Source organism: Muntiacus reevesi, chromosome 13, assembly GCF_963930625.1.
Source record: "Muntiacus reevesi chromosome 13, mMunRee1.1, whole genome shotgun sequence".
Taxonomy (NCBI): Eukaryota; Metazoa; Chordata; class Mammalia; order Artiodactyla; family Cervidae; genus Muntiacus; species Muntiacus reevesi.
In genome coordinates this window covers 60,132,253-60,149,605 of record NC_089261.1, presented here as the reverse complement: position 1 = coordinate 60,149,605, position 17,353 = coordinate 60,132,253, and the positions used below count along the sequence as shown (strand labels likewise).

General features: G+C 44.4%; 1 protein-coding gene across 3 annotated transcripts in view; it reads right to left on the bottom strand.

The window, feature by feature from the left end:
* ARHGAP10 (Rho GTPase activating protein 10) overlaps positions 1–17,353 on the bottom strand; it is a 357,872-nt gene that overhangs the window by 247,347 nt on the left and 93,172 nt on the right. The window lies entirely within an intron of this gene.

The window sequence follows — 17,353 nt, the reverse complement described above, 5'->3', positions numbered from 1 at the left end:
GGACAAAACCCATCTTCCACTATAAAGGCTGAACATGACAGATGCTTGCTTTCCCTGCTGTCTTGCATGAGGTCCTGGCACCCGTCCAGAGTTCCACTAGTCCGTGACCCCCACTCAAGAATTTGATTTGGAAACTAGTATGACCCCTGGGTTGCGAAGATCCCCTGAAGGAAGAAATGGCAACCTGCTCCAGTATTCTCGCCTGGAGAATCCCATGGACAGAGGAGCCTGGCGGCTACAGTCCATGGGGTCGCAGAGTCGGACACGGCTGAGCATCTGAGCAACAGTACGTGAAAAGCCAAGTCCTGGTGGTGGGAGCAACTCCTGTCCCGGGTGCAGCAGTTCCACCAACAGCCACCAGGGGCAGTGGTTTTGCTGGTGCACGCGTACTGTTTACACGCCTGGTTGCAACAGCGGAAGTCTTCAAGCCCAGCTCCGTGGTACAACCCCTGGCATCATTCCCAGTTCCCAAAAAGATACTGCAAGCTACTGCTGTTCTTTAATAAACTCCCATTCTGGTGGTCCAGTGGATAAGAAGTCACCTTGCAATGCAGGGGATGTGGGTTCGAACCCTAATCAGGGAACTAAGAGAGCTAAGATCCCACAGGCCATGCAGCAACTAAGGGCTGCATACCACAACTACTCAGGAGTCCAAGTGCTGCAACAAAAGACCCCTCGTGATGCAATGAGGACCCCATGTGCCACAGCTAAGACCCAATGCAGCCAAATAAATAAAAAATCAACTTCCTTTCTGTTCTGAAAAGCTAGACCACAAAAGTGAGAATCTAGACTAATATTTTTTTAAAGTTCAGAACCTTAAAACCATCTTGTCAAACTGCTTTCGGTGCTATCCTTCTCCATATTCCTAAACAAGATTTTTCTTCTATTAAACCAATTCACTTTCAGTTAATTAGATTACTCCCCATCCACATGCTCCTTTGTGACCTCTTTCTCCCTCCAGCCAGTCTCTCCCTGTGCTATACCTTCCCCCTATTAATCAAGGATCAAATCTTAAAGGGAAAATTTAAATGAACACTAAAGTCCTCTCTCTTTTTTTTTTTAAAAGGCTCTAATGTTGGCAAAAAATGACGAAGTTTCACAGCTGGTTTTGCTAAAAGAGTCCTGCCACAGAGATAAATACGAGGCCAACATTTCTTCACTTAGGCTCTGACCTAACTAGTTCTGTTTTTAGACCACAGGAAAAACAATTTTCTTTTGTTGCCTGGGTATTCTCAACTATACAGAAGGACATTACTTGCTCTCTGCCTACTTAATACCATTAAGTAAAAAGAGGAAGAGGATATCATGCTAGAAGCAATTTTAACTTCAAAATAAATAAATCCTTGGATGTTATGTTATTTCTAAGCACATTACAAGCTAAGTTAATCCCTCCTGGTCAGAAAAAAGAATTAATGGAAAAATATGAAATTAAATTTTATAGTGGTAATAGCTCAAACCCAGCAGCTAAGAATTAGAGAGCATTTTAATGGACCTGTAAAATAAGCTCTAATTGGGACATAGGTGCAGAGGGTCTGCACATTAATTCTGCAGGGTTTGCACCTGAAAATGAGAAGCCAATTAATATGAAATGGTTCCTTCAATGTCTGACTCTTTCAGACCATGGCAATTTCACTTAAAAGCCTAGGAACCATAATCTGTAAAAATATTGATATATATTCCAAATGCATGACTTTAGTTACCACACTTGTGCTTTTATTCAGACAATTCAAGAATAAAAGTTCTTCAACTTTCAGTCCTAATACTAAACAGTTTGAAACCTAACAAAGCTAGAGGGTTTGAGCTCAAGGTCTGACCACTTCTGCTCTGAGTCAGCGGCCCTGATGTCTGGCCACCTCACCCTCGAAAAGGGCTTCCCTGATAGCTCAGTTAGTACAGAATCTGCCTGCAATGGGGGAGACCTGGGTTCAATCCCTGGGTCGGGAAGATTCCCTGGAGAAGGGAAAGGCTACCCACTCCAGTATTCTTGCCTAGAGAATTCCATGGACTGCATAGTCCATGGGGTCGCAAAGAGTTGGATGCAACTGAGCAACTTTCACTTTTGCTCTCAAAAAAGAAGTTGGGTCATTTTATGACAAAATTTTAAGATGCACTTAATGCCTATTTTCTAAAAACAAATATCTTAGTGTTTGAGGACCGCTTGGGGGTGGGAGGAGGGAAGCATCAATTCTGAAGGGCATTCATCAAAATAAAAGCACCAATTTTATTCAGATTTGTTCAGATTATTTAAGCCAAACAGACCCCATCAGGAAAGGCTTTTGAGTGTTTATTTTTGTTTGCTTTTTATACTTAGGAAAAATCAAGAATCTTCAAACAAAAGCTATTGGGTTTTACCTAATAAGGGGCTACCCCGGTGTCAGAGCAGTAAAAAATTCACCTGCAAAGCAGTATACACAGGAGACGCGTGTTCAATCCCTAGGTCTGGGAGATCCCCTGGAGGAAGAAATGGCAACCGGCTCCAGTATCCCTGCCTGGAAAATTCCACGGATAGAGGAGCCTGGTGGGCGGTAGCCCACCGGGTCTCAAAGGGTCAGACACACTTAGCCACTGAGCACAACCAAATAAGGATGTGTGGGTATTTAACCTTGAGCCTCATTCCCTCTGGGCCTGAGGGACAATGAAAACCTGGCTTCTACTTTTTAGACAAAACAAATACTTGGGCAGAACATCATGAGAAGGAATAAAATGCCACAGGAATGAGAGTTAAACCTGTCAGAAAGCTGTAAAAGCATCTAGAGAAAATTAGAGGGATTTTTTTTTTTAAAGTGTAAATAAGAAAATGTTAATTTCTGAGGTAAATAGTATAACTCAGTGGCTTAGCTAGAAATGGCACGTCATGAACAAGGAGACAATAAATTGCTGAATTAAGAAAATACGAGAGAGAGACAGAGGTAGAAAGGAGAACTGTTCAGAAAAGCACATCTACACTTTTGACCAATGACGAAGAGATGAGCTGTCCACCCCTTCTGTGAGGCCTGGGCTCCCTGAGTGTCCAAGGGGGAAAAGGAAGGGCCCGGGGTGACTCATGCTCTGCTGCGCAGCCAAGAGCGAAGCACCTCATCCTGGAATAGGGCCCAGGTTCTCTCTGCATCCTTAGGTGCTAGGACTCTGCCCAGCTCATAACGGCGTTCAAACATATTTGTTTTACGAAGCGGGATTCTCTCACAAAATTAATACAAAGAACAGCATTTCTGGATCAATGCAACATTTCCTGCTGCTGGTGATAAAGTCGCCAGGATTGCCCAAGTTGAGTTTCCTATATGTGTTAAGGGAAGCACTGCCTGAAACCGCCCACCCTGGCCAAGCCCCATTGTGACCATCTGCATGAATTATTTTACGACGGGAGTTCCTGGTAAGGAACATGGAACTAACAAGCCACCACCAACTGGAAGAGTTCGGGGAAGGTAAAAAGGACACAGGAGACGCCAGCCCCCAGAATCCGCCTCCCAGAACCCATCTTGCCTGAGTGATGCACACAGCACCAGGAAGGACCCTGAGTCAGAATGACTGACCAGAGACAACTCGGAAACTAACCTCATCACTATAAAACCCAAGCCTGGGAGCCACGTGGCAGAGCCATCCCCCTGGGTTCCTTGACGCTGCTGCTCTCCACCCGGGCGCCCCTTGCCGATAAAGTCTCTTGCTTTGCCAGTATGGGTGTCTCGAATAATTCACTTCTGAGTGTTTGACCAGAGCCTATTCTCAGGTCCTGGAAGGGGCACCTCTTCGTGCAACACATGGACACATTCTCTCTCCTTCAGAACAGTCTGCATCTGTGTTAGACCAGGTCCTCTAAAAAGCAGACACCAAGACAGGATTAGAAATACAAGATATTTTTATGAGAAATGTCTATGAGAGAAAGGGGGATTAGGAGTCAGGGAAGGCTGGAAGTCATCAGATATCCATGAACGTCTGCCCCCAGGGAAAGGAGATGAGGAAGGAAGGAACATGGGGTGGATGCATGTCAGACTGCAGTGCAGTTCTAGAAAAAGTTCGACTAGACCATCAGGGGCTCCTCGAGCCGTGGCTGCCTGCCAGAGGACTTCAGTCCCCGGGAATGAGCCTGCTTTAGTACCTCCGCTCTGCTCATTCACAGACTGGGGGCAGACGTGGGAACCGTGGTCTGCACGCTGAGGCAGCGGTGGAACCTCGCAGCAATGAGGCCCAGTGGTGGATTCCACTTGCTGCAACGGGAGATCAAGTCCGCCACTGTCTCCAATTCCAGATTCCTTCCACCACACTTTCCAGTGCTTCTCCCCTGGGCCTCTAACAGTCCCCACCACCACGGTACTACTGTGTTTCATTAAATCAAGCCACTAAAACTAAGACACTCCATATTTTCTATACTATTAAAGAGATGCTGCTAGTAACATCATTCACTATCAACTCTAAGAACTTCTATATTTACTGAAAATGATCTTTGGGAGTCAGACATATTTTTATCATACATCTTTTGAGACTTTTTTGATGTTGCCCCTTTTTAAAGTCTTTATTCAGTTTGTTGTAATATTGCTTCTGTTTTATGTTTTTGTTTTTTTGGCCGTGAAGCATATGGGATCTTAGTTCCCTGATCAGGGATTGAACCCGCACCTTCTACATCGAAGTCTTAACCACTGAACCACAGGGGAGACCCTCATGTTCCCTTCTTGGGCGTACGTACATTTTTAAAACAATAGGCAAAATATATCACAGATATTTCTAAAGCTTCTTCAGAGTCCAACTCTTCTCAATCAGTTTTCAGCTCAGTCACCAATATCTGCTTCTCCCCACGCATTTTCTTTCTTTCTGTGCCATCAAGAGTCTCACAGAAGAATCATTTCTTTAAGGAATGCTCCACTACGGTATCTGGGATTTTCTTTCAAAATGACGGCACCCAGTCTTTAGGCAATCATACTGGCACTTCCCTGACCCACCCAGAAGGCCTCAATGGCGTTCCAACCACCAGCAGAATTCATATTTCTTCCTTCGGCGGTCCTTAAGTGGTCTGTTGACTGAAATACTAAGAGGTTACTGTTGTCCAAATAGGCCAATTAACAACCAAATTCACGTTTCTTCCTGACTGCTGCCTGGGCGGGGATGGGTGGGGGCAGCAGCTCTAAGAATACACATACATCTGACCCATATTCCAAGGTGGAGGAGGGGGTATTAAATCTTATGAAGAGCTAAAGGCAAGGAATACTGTCATTAGACTACCAGAAGATAGGACAAAGATTCTCTTTGCATCTCTGTCACCAACTTACTTTGTGATATAAGTCAAATCATTCCATGCAATTCTCCAGGCAAGAATACTGGAGTGGGTTGCCATTCCCTTCTCCAGGGGAATCGCTCTGACCCAGGGATCGAACTTGAGTCTCCTGCGTTGCAGGCAGATTCTTAACCGTCTGAGCCACCAGGAAGCCCAAGTCAAATCACCCCGCCTCTTCCAGTTCCCGTTTCCTTTCTTTTTTTGGAATGATGGGACTAAACCTAAGTTTCCCTACGTTCTCCCTCATCTCTGTTTGAGGAGCCAAAGCCACACTGCTGAAGTACTACATGACAGGACCTGAATGAAAGTCTTCCCCTCATGGAACTGTGGCTTCAGCGGAACCAACTCCCACGAGTGTGGATGAGACGGCTGACTGAGCAGGCTGGGTACCTTCTGATCCCGCTGGGGGTGGATGTGTGTAGCGAGAGTGTGTGTGTGTATGTGCGCGGCGGAGGGCAAGGGGAAGGGTCCACGCCTGCTCTTTCCTCCTTGACATCAGTACTACCTGGGTTATCACAAGGGCTGGCCGATTCCTCAGAAGCAGAGGAGAAGCCCAAGCAGCTGAAATTCAGGAACCACGAGTTTCAGGAGGGAAGGAGCATCTGACGATGACAAGGCTGCAAGGCCCCAGATGACACAGTGAGTCACCACGGAGAGGACACTGAGTCAGGAGTCCGGGCCTCACGTGAGAGGGCCAGGAAGGAGCCCGGCCACCCGCCCAGCGCATCTGCACTCACAGCGGAATTCTGATTCCAGTGAGTCCGGACCGAAGCCTCGACAGCAGCAGTTCCCCACCTTTTTGGCACCAGGGATCCGTTTCGTGGAAGACAATTTTTCCACAGATGAGAGTGGCAGGGATGGTTTCAGAATGTTTCAAGTGCATTACATTTATTGTGCATTTTGTTTCTATTTTGATTATTACATCAGCTGCACCTCAGACCATCAGCACTAGATCTGGAGGTTGGGGACCCTGGCTCTATAGGAGTCTAGGTCAGAAAAAAAAACCCAACTCTCAAAAGGCGCATTCCTGAAGAACAAGTTTCACCATGACATCTGCGTCTGGCTGAATTATAGTGGATTTCCCAGAAAAACACTGTTGTCAAGTTGTAAAGGTCAGTTTCGAGGAGAAAAATTCTTCATAAATATAGAGCATTGACAGCTTTTACACTAAACTGAGAAATGTTTTTGTAAATAAGTTGAAGGTGGATTCTTTCCCACCTGAATTGTGCCTGCCAAGGGAATTCTGCATAAAAATGTGTCATTTATCTGTAATAGAACTAATTAAATTAGGTTTGATATACTGTATAAAATATAAACAGATGACATGAAAGGCATAGTTTTTCTAATGGCATGTGATGTCTTTATAGGAATTCGGAAGCAATTACTAAACACACATTAAAGAACACTGTAATTCCCAACAGCAGAGGGACTTCCCTGGTGGTCCCTCGGCTAAGAATGCACCTTGCACTGCAGCAGACTTGAGTCAGATCCCTGGTCAGGGGACCAGATCCCCATGCCGAGGGGCAACTAAGCCCCCGCCCCACACTACAAAGCCCATGCACCTCAACAAAAGATTCCACAGACAGAACAGAGACCTCGCATGCTGCAGCTAAGACCCAATGCAAACAAGTAAATACATCAGATTTCCAACAGCAGAAATCTGTTCCACTAAAATAAACTAGAACTAGTCCAAAACACTTTGGAAATGGTAAGTTAAAACTTAGGGTCGTAAAGACTACTTTAACCTCCTGAGAGACACAAAGTCACCAAAAAGCAATTCATGGTGGCTCCAACTTTCAGACTGTGCAGCTGGAGGAGACTCTTGAGAGTCCCTTGAACTGCAAGGAGATCCAACCAGTCCACCCTAAAGAAAATCAGTCCTGAATATTCACTGGAAGGGCTGATGCTAAAACTCCAATACTTTGGCCACCTGGTGTGAAGAGCCAACTCACTGGAAAAGACCCTGATGCTGGGAAAGATCAAAGACAAGAGGAGAAGGGGGCGACAGAGGATGAGATGGTTGGATGGCATCACCGACTCAGTGGAGATAAGTTTGAGCAAACTCCAGGAGCTAGTGGAGGGCAGGGAAGCCTGGCATGCTGCAGTTCATAGGGTCACACAGAGTGGGACACAAGTGAGAGACTCAACAACAGCAAAAACTTTCAGGCAGATCTAGCTCCAAGACTAGGAAGGCCAGTGGGGATTTCACGAGCACCCTAGGCCAGTGGTGTAGATGGAGAAGTGTTGCACAGCAACCTGGAGGGGTTATTAAAACACAGCCTGATGTGTCCCACCCCAGAGTTCCTGATTCAACAGGTCTGGAGAGGCGCCCAAAAGTCTGCATTTCCAGCAAGTTCCCAGTTCCGCTACTGGTCCAGGGACCCAGCTTGGAGAACCACCACCCACAGTGGTACTCAAGACAGAATGTCATGGAAATTTCTCCCCAGTGGTAAAAGATACTTAGTTCATGTTAACATACATGGCCTTCACTAGTGGCTCAATCAGTAAAGAGTCTGCCTGCAATGCGGAAGACCCAGGTTTGATTCCTGGGTCAGGTAGATCTCCTGCAGAAGGCAATGGCAACCCACTCTAGTATTCTTGCCTGGAAAATTCCATGGACATGGGAGCCTGACGGGCTGCAGTCCGTGGGGTCACAGAGAGTTGGACACAACTGAGTGACTAACACACACCCACAACCAACATATACTATTTTAATCACGCCTTGAAGCATTTTTGAAACTTTAAAATTGTCATAGAAAGTTTGAAACAAAAATCAGTGTCAAAACCCCCAAAAGATACAGAAATCACATAACCAAATGCTTCCGGAAGATTCTTGAGGTGATGTAAGAAAGATGAGAAAGGAGTGAAGCAAATCAGAATGAGTTGAGAAAACACCCATCATGCCTTGCCGGAAGCATCCAAACCACTGGGTTAGACAAAAAGTCCACTGGGTCTGTAAGAGCGTACAGAAAAACCCAAACTAACATTTTGGTCAACCCAATATTAACTAAAGCCTTCACTCAACCGAGTGCTTGCTTTATCAAGACGTAAGCGCAGGGTCCATCACCCAGCAAGTGTTTCCTGGCCCAGTGTGTTCACAAGAGTAAAATCCATGGTGGAGAAAGACTTGGAGAAGAAAAAACAGAGAGGAAGGAAGGAAGAGATCTCAAAAGCCTGAAGATTCTGTGTACACACAGACAGCTCAAGGGGGAAAAGGATGCAACTGAGGGACAAGATGCCCGCCTACATCTGGACACCATTGGGCAAGCTCTCGCTTCTCTCTCCAGGCACGCCCGCCTCCCCCAAGCTCCCCTGCACCTCTGGGCCTCATGCAACTGCCCTGATGGACCAGAAATCCCAGATACTCAGCGTCACTGACAACTCCCCAATTTTCAGCAACGGACAAAAATTTAAAAGGCAGGATGAGAGGACTCACGCGGAGAAGTAAATACAGCATGAAGGGCTTTCAAAAGAACATCAGCGACACGACAGCACTATTTTAAACGTTCCTAAATTCCTGGCCGGCTGCCCAGTGCGGATAAGTACGGCACGTCCTGGCCCGCCGGGGAGAGCATGTCCGGAATTCTGGCAGGGGACACCACGCTGGACTTTCCTCGGGGGACATGCGCGGAAGTGACACAGGCACCCCGTGGACTTGGCTCTCCAGCTCAACAGCTGGCACCACGATCAGGAAAAAACTACTCACTTGGAAACACTGTCCTGAAAAAGGGCAATATTGGCCTTTTCAAGGACATGGCACATCCGTTCATAGACATTTGACTTTCACACATGGAGGGAACCACTGACTTCCCAGACTGGCATTCTCTCCACTTTCTAACACTTCATTTTAACAGCTACAGAGCTGGACTACTGGTGGAGGGAGGATATGCAAACACAGCTTCTCTCTTCCCCAAATTCAATCCATTTCCCCTTAAGGAAGAAACTGAGGATTTCCCTGGTGGTCCAATGGCTAATACTCTGCGCTCCCAATGCAGGGCGCCCGGGTTCAATCCTTGGTCAGGGAACTAGATCCCACAAGCAGCAACTAAAGATCCCGTGCGCCACAACTGAGACCCAGCCCAGCCAATTAAGTCAATATTAAAAGAAAAGAAACCGGGGCTTCACTTCCACCTTTCCTTCCCAGGCTAACTCCAACATATCAACCAACCAGAAACAATGTCTCTAATACGCCTTCCCCGAATTCCCCAACAACTTTCCAAGATGCACACTTCAGGCGATCTCCCCCATGCAGCACTAACCAGTCAAGGCTCACAGCTACGCCTTTGTGTTGATGGCACGTGACACAGAGTGTGTGCTGAACTACATATACGTATCCGGCCCACTGAGGGACACACGAGGCATGTGACCATACACAGCTGGTGCCTCAAAACAGAGAAGCACATATTCCTGATGGCTGAGCTTCCAGGCTCACGTCTTTATCCCTTAAAGCCCCAAAACATATTTTAACATTTATTTAGGAGATGGAAAGCTTCTTAAAAATACGTGGCACCAGTCTTTGCCTTCCAAAACACAGATTACATTTTTTTAACATCTTAATGGCTTAACTGTAAATATCTAAGTATTATGATGCACCATCATTTAATTTAGGACTTCAGGAAATACTCATCACTTTTTAAAAAACTGAAGTACAATTGGTTTACACTGCTAATTTCTGCTGAAAAGTAATTGAGTTATGCATACATATTCTTTTTTATATTCTTTTCTATTATGGTTTATCTCAGGATATTGAATATAGTTCCCTGTGCTATAGAGTAGGATCTTGCTGTTTATGCAGTCTCTATGTAAGAGTTTGCATCTGCTAATCCCACACTCCCAGTCTTTCCTTCCTCCACACGCCCCTCAGCAACCACAAGCCTGATGTCCATGAGTCTGTTTCTGTCTCACAGAAAGGTTCATTTGGGTCCTGTTTTAATTTCACATATAAGTGATATACGGTATTTGTCTCTTTCTGACTTACTTCATTTAGCATGATATCCTCTATTTCCATCCATCTTGCCACAAATGGCATTATTTTGTTCCTTTTTATGGCTGAGTAACATTACAGTGTATGGGTGTGTGTACACACACCACATCTTCTTTATCCATTCATCCATCAAGGGACATTTAGGTTGTTTCCATGTCTTGCCTATTGTAAACAGTGCTGTATGAATATAGGGGTTCATAGATCTTTCTGAATCAGAGTTTTGTCCGGATACATGCTCAGGAGGGGGATCTCTGGACCATATGGTAACTCTATTTTTCTTTCTTGGAGGAACTGTCATGTTGCTCTCCACAGTGGCTGCACCATTTTACATTCTCACCAACAGTGCAGGCTGCTTCCTTTTCCTCCACACCCTCTCCATCATTCACTTCCAGATACTGTGATGATGGGCATTCTGCTCACTATGAGATGATGCCTCATGGTAGTTTTGATTTGCATTTCTCTAATAATTAGAGATGTTGAGCATCTTTTCACACGTCTACTGACTAAACACTTTTAAAGATTGAGTGACGCGAAGATTTTGTTAAACTCTTGGAACCAGAGTTCTCTACCTCTATGTTATAGCTGTCATTTTCCATGCTCTTTTTTTTTTTTAATATGTGACTTTTAACATGCTGCTGTTTAGTAACAATTTTAAGAAAATCAAGAGTTTTCCAAAGTTCTCAGAAAGTACTGGCATCCATTTTAGTTCCTGAAAGAACTTCCTTGTCACTGTTTGCAAGTGAGTTTGTTAAACTATACAAAGAACCCCATCCCCAAGTCTCTACCCCACAAACTCCAGTTCAAATACCACTTCTTTCATAAAGCCCTTCCAAGCAAGCACAGGCTCCGCAACTCGCCTCTCCAGGCAACCATACCCTGTACTTCTGTTTAGCACTTAGTATAATACATTTTAATTCACTTTTTACCAGTTACTCAAGACCACATTGGACACTTGTTGAGGGAGCTCTCTTTTCTTACTCAAAAGTTTCAGGCTGGAGTCTGGTAAAGCATCAAAGATTTTTTTGTTGACTAAGTGATCAAAGGTTATGTAACGAAAGCAGCCATAACGATGCCATGCAATTTTCATGGTTAAAAAACCAAGTAATAAAAAAAAAAAAAAAAAGAAACAAGTAATCACTGACTACCAAGATTAGACAGAAACACCAAATAATGTCAACATGGGTTAAATGCCATTTTTTTTTAACATTCATCATTATTCATTTAATTATTATAACTCACTGATAACTCAGGTAGTAAAGCTATTAACAAATGGAACAATATCAGGAATTTCTGTCAAGAGGGAAAGACAAGAAGAAAAATATATATATTAAATGGGACTTAGAAACTTATCAATCAAATGCAGAGTCTTTGGATCCAGATTCCAACAAATCCAACTGTTATGGGAAGGAGGTAATAGGAGAGACAAAATGTAAATGAATATCAGGGGCAAAAGCCTAATTCTCTGTAATCTCAAGGAACTACTGTTTACTTTTAGGTGTGACAAGGATTCAGTTCAGTTCAGACGTTCAGTTGTGTCCAACTCTTTGTGACCCCATGAACTGCAGCACGCCAGGCCTCCCTGTCCATCACCAACTCCCAGAGTCCACCCAAACCCATGTCCGCTGAGTTGGTGATGCCATCCACCCATCTCATTCTCTGTCATCCCCTTCTCCTCCTGCCCTCAATCTTCCCCAGCATCAGGGTCTTTTCAAATGAGTCAACTCTTCGCATCAGGTGGCCAAAGTATTAGAGCTTCAGCTTCAGCATCAGTCCTTCCAATGAACACCCAGGACTGATCTCCTTTAGGATGGACGGGTTGGATCTCCTTGCAGTCCAAGGAACTCTCAAGAGTCTTCTCCAACACCACAGTTCAAAAGCATCAGTTCCTCAGCACTTAGCTTTCTTTATAGTCCAACTCTCACATCCATACATGACCACTGGAAAAACCATAGACTTGACTAGACGGATATTTGTTGACAAAGTAATGTCTCTGCTTTTTAACATGCTGTCTAGGTTGGTCATAACCTTCCTTCCAAGGAGTAAGTGTCTTTTAATTTCATGGTTGCAATCACCATCTGCAGTGATTTTGGAGCCCAGAAAAATAATGTCAGCCACTGTCTCCCCATCTATTTGCCATGAAGTGATGGGACCAGATGTCATGATCTTAGTTTTCTGAGTGTTGAGCTTTAAGCCAACTTTTTCACTCTCCTCTTTCACTTTCATCAAGAGGCTCTTTAGCTCTTCTTCACTTTCTGCCATAAGGGTAGTGTCATCTGCATATCTGAGGTTATTGATATTTCTCCCAGCAATTTTGATTCCAGCTTGTGATTCCCCCAGCCCAGCATTTCTCATGATATACTCTGCATATAAGTTAAATAAGCAGGGTGACAATATACAGCCTTGATGTATTCAATTTTAAACCAATTTTCCCAATTTTGAAACAGTCTGTTGTTCCATATCCAGTTCTAACTGTTGCTTCCTGACCTGCATACAGGTTTCTCAGGAGGCAGATCAGGTGGTCTGGTATGCCCATCTCTTTCAGAATTTTCCACAGTTTATTGTGATCCACACAGTTGAAGGCTTCAGCATAATCAACAAAGCAGAAATAGATGCTTTTCTGGAACTCTCTTGCTTTTTCGATGATCCAGTGGATGTTGGCAATTTGATCTCTGGTTCCTCTGCCTTTTCTAAAACCAGCTTGAACATCTGGAAGTTCACGGTTTACGTATTGCTAAAGTCTGGCTTGGAGAATTTTAAGCATCACTTTATTAGCGAGTGAGATGAATTCAATTGTGCAGTAGTTTGAGCAATCTTTGAGATTGCCTTTCTTTGAGACTGGAATGAAAACTGACCTTTTCCAGTCCTGTGGTCACTGTTGAGTTTTCCAAATTTGCTGGCATATTGAGTGCAGCACTTTCATAGCATCATCTTTCAGGATTTGAAATAGCTCAACTGGAATTCCATCACCTCCACTAGCTTTGTTCATAGTGATGCTTCCTAAGGTCCACTTGACTTTACATTCCAGGATGTCTGGCTCTAGGTGAGTGATCACACCAGCATGATTAACTGGGTCGTGAAGATCTTTTTTGTACAGTTCTTCTGTGTATTCTTGCCACCTCTTCTTAATATCTTCTGCTTCTGCTAGGTCCATATCATTTCTGTCCTTTATTGAGCCCATCTTTGACAAGGATATTGTGGTTCAAAACAGCATTATCTTTGAGAGTTATGATAAAACAATACTGGACTTTCTGTCAAAATAATGGGGGTGGAGTGGTAAGGAGTACAGGAGAAACAGGACTGGCCATGTGGCAGGGGCTATTGAAGGTGAACACTGAGGATGTGTGGTTTAATTATATTTCTCTGCCCACACATGCTCAAAATTTTCCAAACTAAGAAATTTAGATAATAATTTTAAGAAAGCATTAGGTGTCCGCTGTATGCGATGGCTGGTGGGGGCCGCCCTCCACTGCTTTCTGGCTCTGGTTTGTATCCTGCTCTCTGGGAGCGGGGATCCCCACGCATGGGTTGTGACATGCCGTCCCACTCCTTTCTGAGGCTCATGACCTTATACAGACGGCATCCCATTCTTACTTCTACCCTGCACTGGAAACCCAGCCCTGTCACTCTCATTCTGCCTGAGACAGAGGCCCAGGCAACCCCAGCACAGCTGAAGAGTCAATCAACAGGCCAGCTTCCAAACAGCTCTGAGAACCACACTTTATCAGACAGCCCGGAGCTAAGACCACATTCCAGCCAATTCGTCTCAAGGCACAGAAACCAGAGATACAGTTGTCCCTCAGAATCCAGTGGGGACTGTTCAAGGATCGCCATGGACACCAAAATCCAAGGATGCTGAAGTCCCTTACATAAAAATGGCATAATACTTGCATATAACCTATACATATCCTCCTATATACTTTAAATCATCTCTAGATGACTTGCAATATGTAAGACAAGCAGACAGACCTCAGAGGTTCAATTTTAGAAGACTGGAGTTGCAGGCTCAATTCCAGATAACTGTAATAAAGCAAACGTTGCAATAAAGCAAGTCACACATATTTTGCGATTTCCCAGTGTACACAGCTATGTTCTTAATACAAAAGTGAACGTGTTAGTTGCTCGGTTGTGTACGAGTCTTTGGGACCCCATGGACTGTAGCCTACCAGGCTCCTCCGTCCATGAAATTCTCCAGACAAGAATACTTGGGCAGCTTGCCATTTCCTTCTCCAGGGGATCTTCCAAAACCCAGGGATCAAACCTGGGTCACCCGTGTTGTAGGCAGATTCTTTACCATCTAAGCCACGAATTCACTGAGTATGCAATAGCATTATATCTTTAAAAAGCAATGTACATACCTTAATTTAGAAACATTTTACGGCTATAAAATGCTAACCATCACCTGAGCCTTCAGTGAGTTGTGATCTCTTTGCCATAGTCCCATCAAAGATCACTGATCACAGACTGCCACAACAAATGCACTAACAATGAAAAAGTCTGAACTTTAACAAGAACTATCAAATGTGACTGAGTCAAAAAGGGAGCAAATTTCTTTGGAAAAATGGCACCCAAAGACGTGCTTAACATAAGGTCGCCACAAGCCTGCAATAAAAGCACATCTGAAAAGCACAATAAGGTCTAATGAAAATACTACGTAAAAAGTTGTGAATACAATGTATATGATAGACAAAGAGTTGTCAGCATGTAGAAAATGCAAGTTTTACTTTTTAGAACTTGCCAGAATCTTTTTTCAAATATTTTTGATCTGCAAAGGCAAACCCCACGGATACAGAGCACCAGCTACAGAATATCACCCTGTGTTTGTTTCTGTAGAGCTAAACTTCAGCACCGTTCTGCCTAAAGTTCTCCCCCCCCACCAAGGGTACCAAGATGCATTCATAGTTCTCCACTTCCTTCCCGTACCACTCTAGAGGTAATGGTGCCCCAGCCTGCTCCCTGGTTCCTTGCCCTTCTCAATTTTGTTTTTCTTAATTTTTTTTGGCCTCATCAGGTGGCTTGTGGGATCTTAGTTCCCAGACCAGGAATTGAACCCAGACCCTCAGCAGTAAGAGCAGAGTCCTAAACACTGGACTTCCAGGGGATCCCCTCAATTCTATCTTGTAGCACTGACTGCTACTTGACACTGTTTGACTACCGCCCTCCTTTCCAAACTGTAACCTCCCTGAGGATTCTCAACAGCAACTGAAACACAAAAGAAGATCAAACACTGATGCAGAATGCTCCGGATCCCAGGAAAATAGGACTAAATGTCAAAGAGGGCTGAGAACAAAAAACCGATACTATTAACATTAACGAAGAACATGCGCTTTCCCCACCCACACGCCCACACCCACTTCATGCACTAACAGGGTGATTTCATGGCACTACTTTTATCCACTCTGACATTTAGACTGTTCCAAAGAGCTGAAAAATCAGTGACTACAGCGGCATATTAATAATAGCTGAATATGTCAGTTTGTGCCAGAAAAAAACCCAGTGCAGACACAGTACCTTCACGTGCCCACTTCAGTATTTACAACAGACACAAATCATCTCAGAATTTAGGGTGCAGTGTGAATTACATTAAAGCCTTTAAAGGCCATGGGTGTTGGTTATTTTAAGTAAAAAATCAATGCTTTCTACCACATATAAAATAGATTAGTAAGGACCTACTGTATAGCAAGCACCAAAAACTCTACTCAATACTCTGTAATGGCCTATCTGGGAGAAGAATCTTAAAAAGAGTAGATGTATTTGTGTATGTATAACTGATTGACTTTGATGTACACTTGAAATTAATACCATATTGTAAATTAACCATACACCAATAAAAAAATTTTAATACAGATAGATTTTAAAAATAAACAACGCTTGGTTCTGCAACTTGGGGTAAAAACAATCAGTGCTTCGCTCCTCCTCCTCCTCCTACAATTCTACCAGCTAGAAATCCCGACCAGCAGCTGGCCTTGTGACAGCTACATCTAGGAAGCTGGCTGCGCTGGCAGGCGGTTCAGAGTGTCTGGTTCTAGCCTGACCTGACGGCGGCCCTCAGCTGCCACGTCATCCTGGGCAAGGTGCTGCACCTGTTTCCTCATCTGTGAATCAGGGGGCAATCACAGGGTCTGGATCACAAGGCTGATATGAGAATTAAAGGCCTAAGTAACAGGGACACAGCCCAGACCAGTACCAGGCAGAGGGTAAAGGTCAGTTCTCCTAGCTGTCATGATCAGCAGCGTTACCACCACAGCTGATCTCACTCACTCACGTGTGCGTGCTCAGTCACATCTGACTCTCTGCAACCCCCAGGACTGTAGCCCGCCAGGCTCCTCTGTCCATGGATTCTCCAGGCAAGAACACTGGAGTGGGTTGCCATGCCCTCCTCCAGCTTACACACTTACACTTTAACATAATTCTAGGAAGTACTCATTCTCAAGAACACAGAAAAAAATAGAATGTCTTTTGTTTTTAAGGCCTGAAAAAGCTGGTGACAATGCAGTGCATCATAATCCAAAGGGGATTCTGCTATAAATCTCTGTTGAGTGAATGAATGTCAGGAGGGAGACACAAGCTTTTAAGAAATGTTGGTAAACACTATTCAACGCCCTCAGAATTCATGTGAAAGAAGATCATGCACATAATGCACTCAGCATAGCACTGGGCACACGGAGAGCACTCAACAGAGGGGAGCTGTTACCGCTACTGCCGTGATTGTGTATTTCAAGGCAAAGTGGGATTTTAAAGTCTTGCAAGCTCAAGTTCTCTTCCTCTGCACGCAGCCTAGAAACCCACAGAATGAGGCAAGTTCCAACACTGCCCTGCTATCCCTCTGCCTCCCCATAAGTTGTTGTTTTGTTGTTTTTTTAAGGAAAGAAATTTTTGCCTGCACTGGCTCTTTTTTGCTGCACATGAGCTTTCTCTAACTGGGGTGAGTAGGGGCCACTCTCCAGTTGCAGCCTCTGGGTTTCTCATTGCAGTGGCTTCTCTTGTTGCAGCACACAGGGTCTAAGGTATGCAAGCTCAGTAACTGAGTCATGGGCTCAGCAGTTGCAGCTCAAAGGCTTACATGCCCCGAGACACATGGGATCTTAGTTCCCAGACCAGGGATCAAA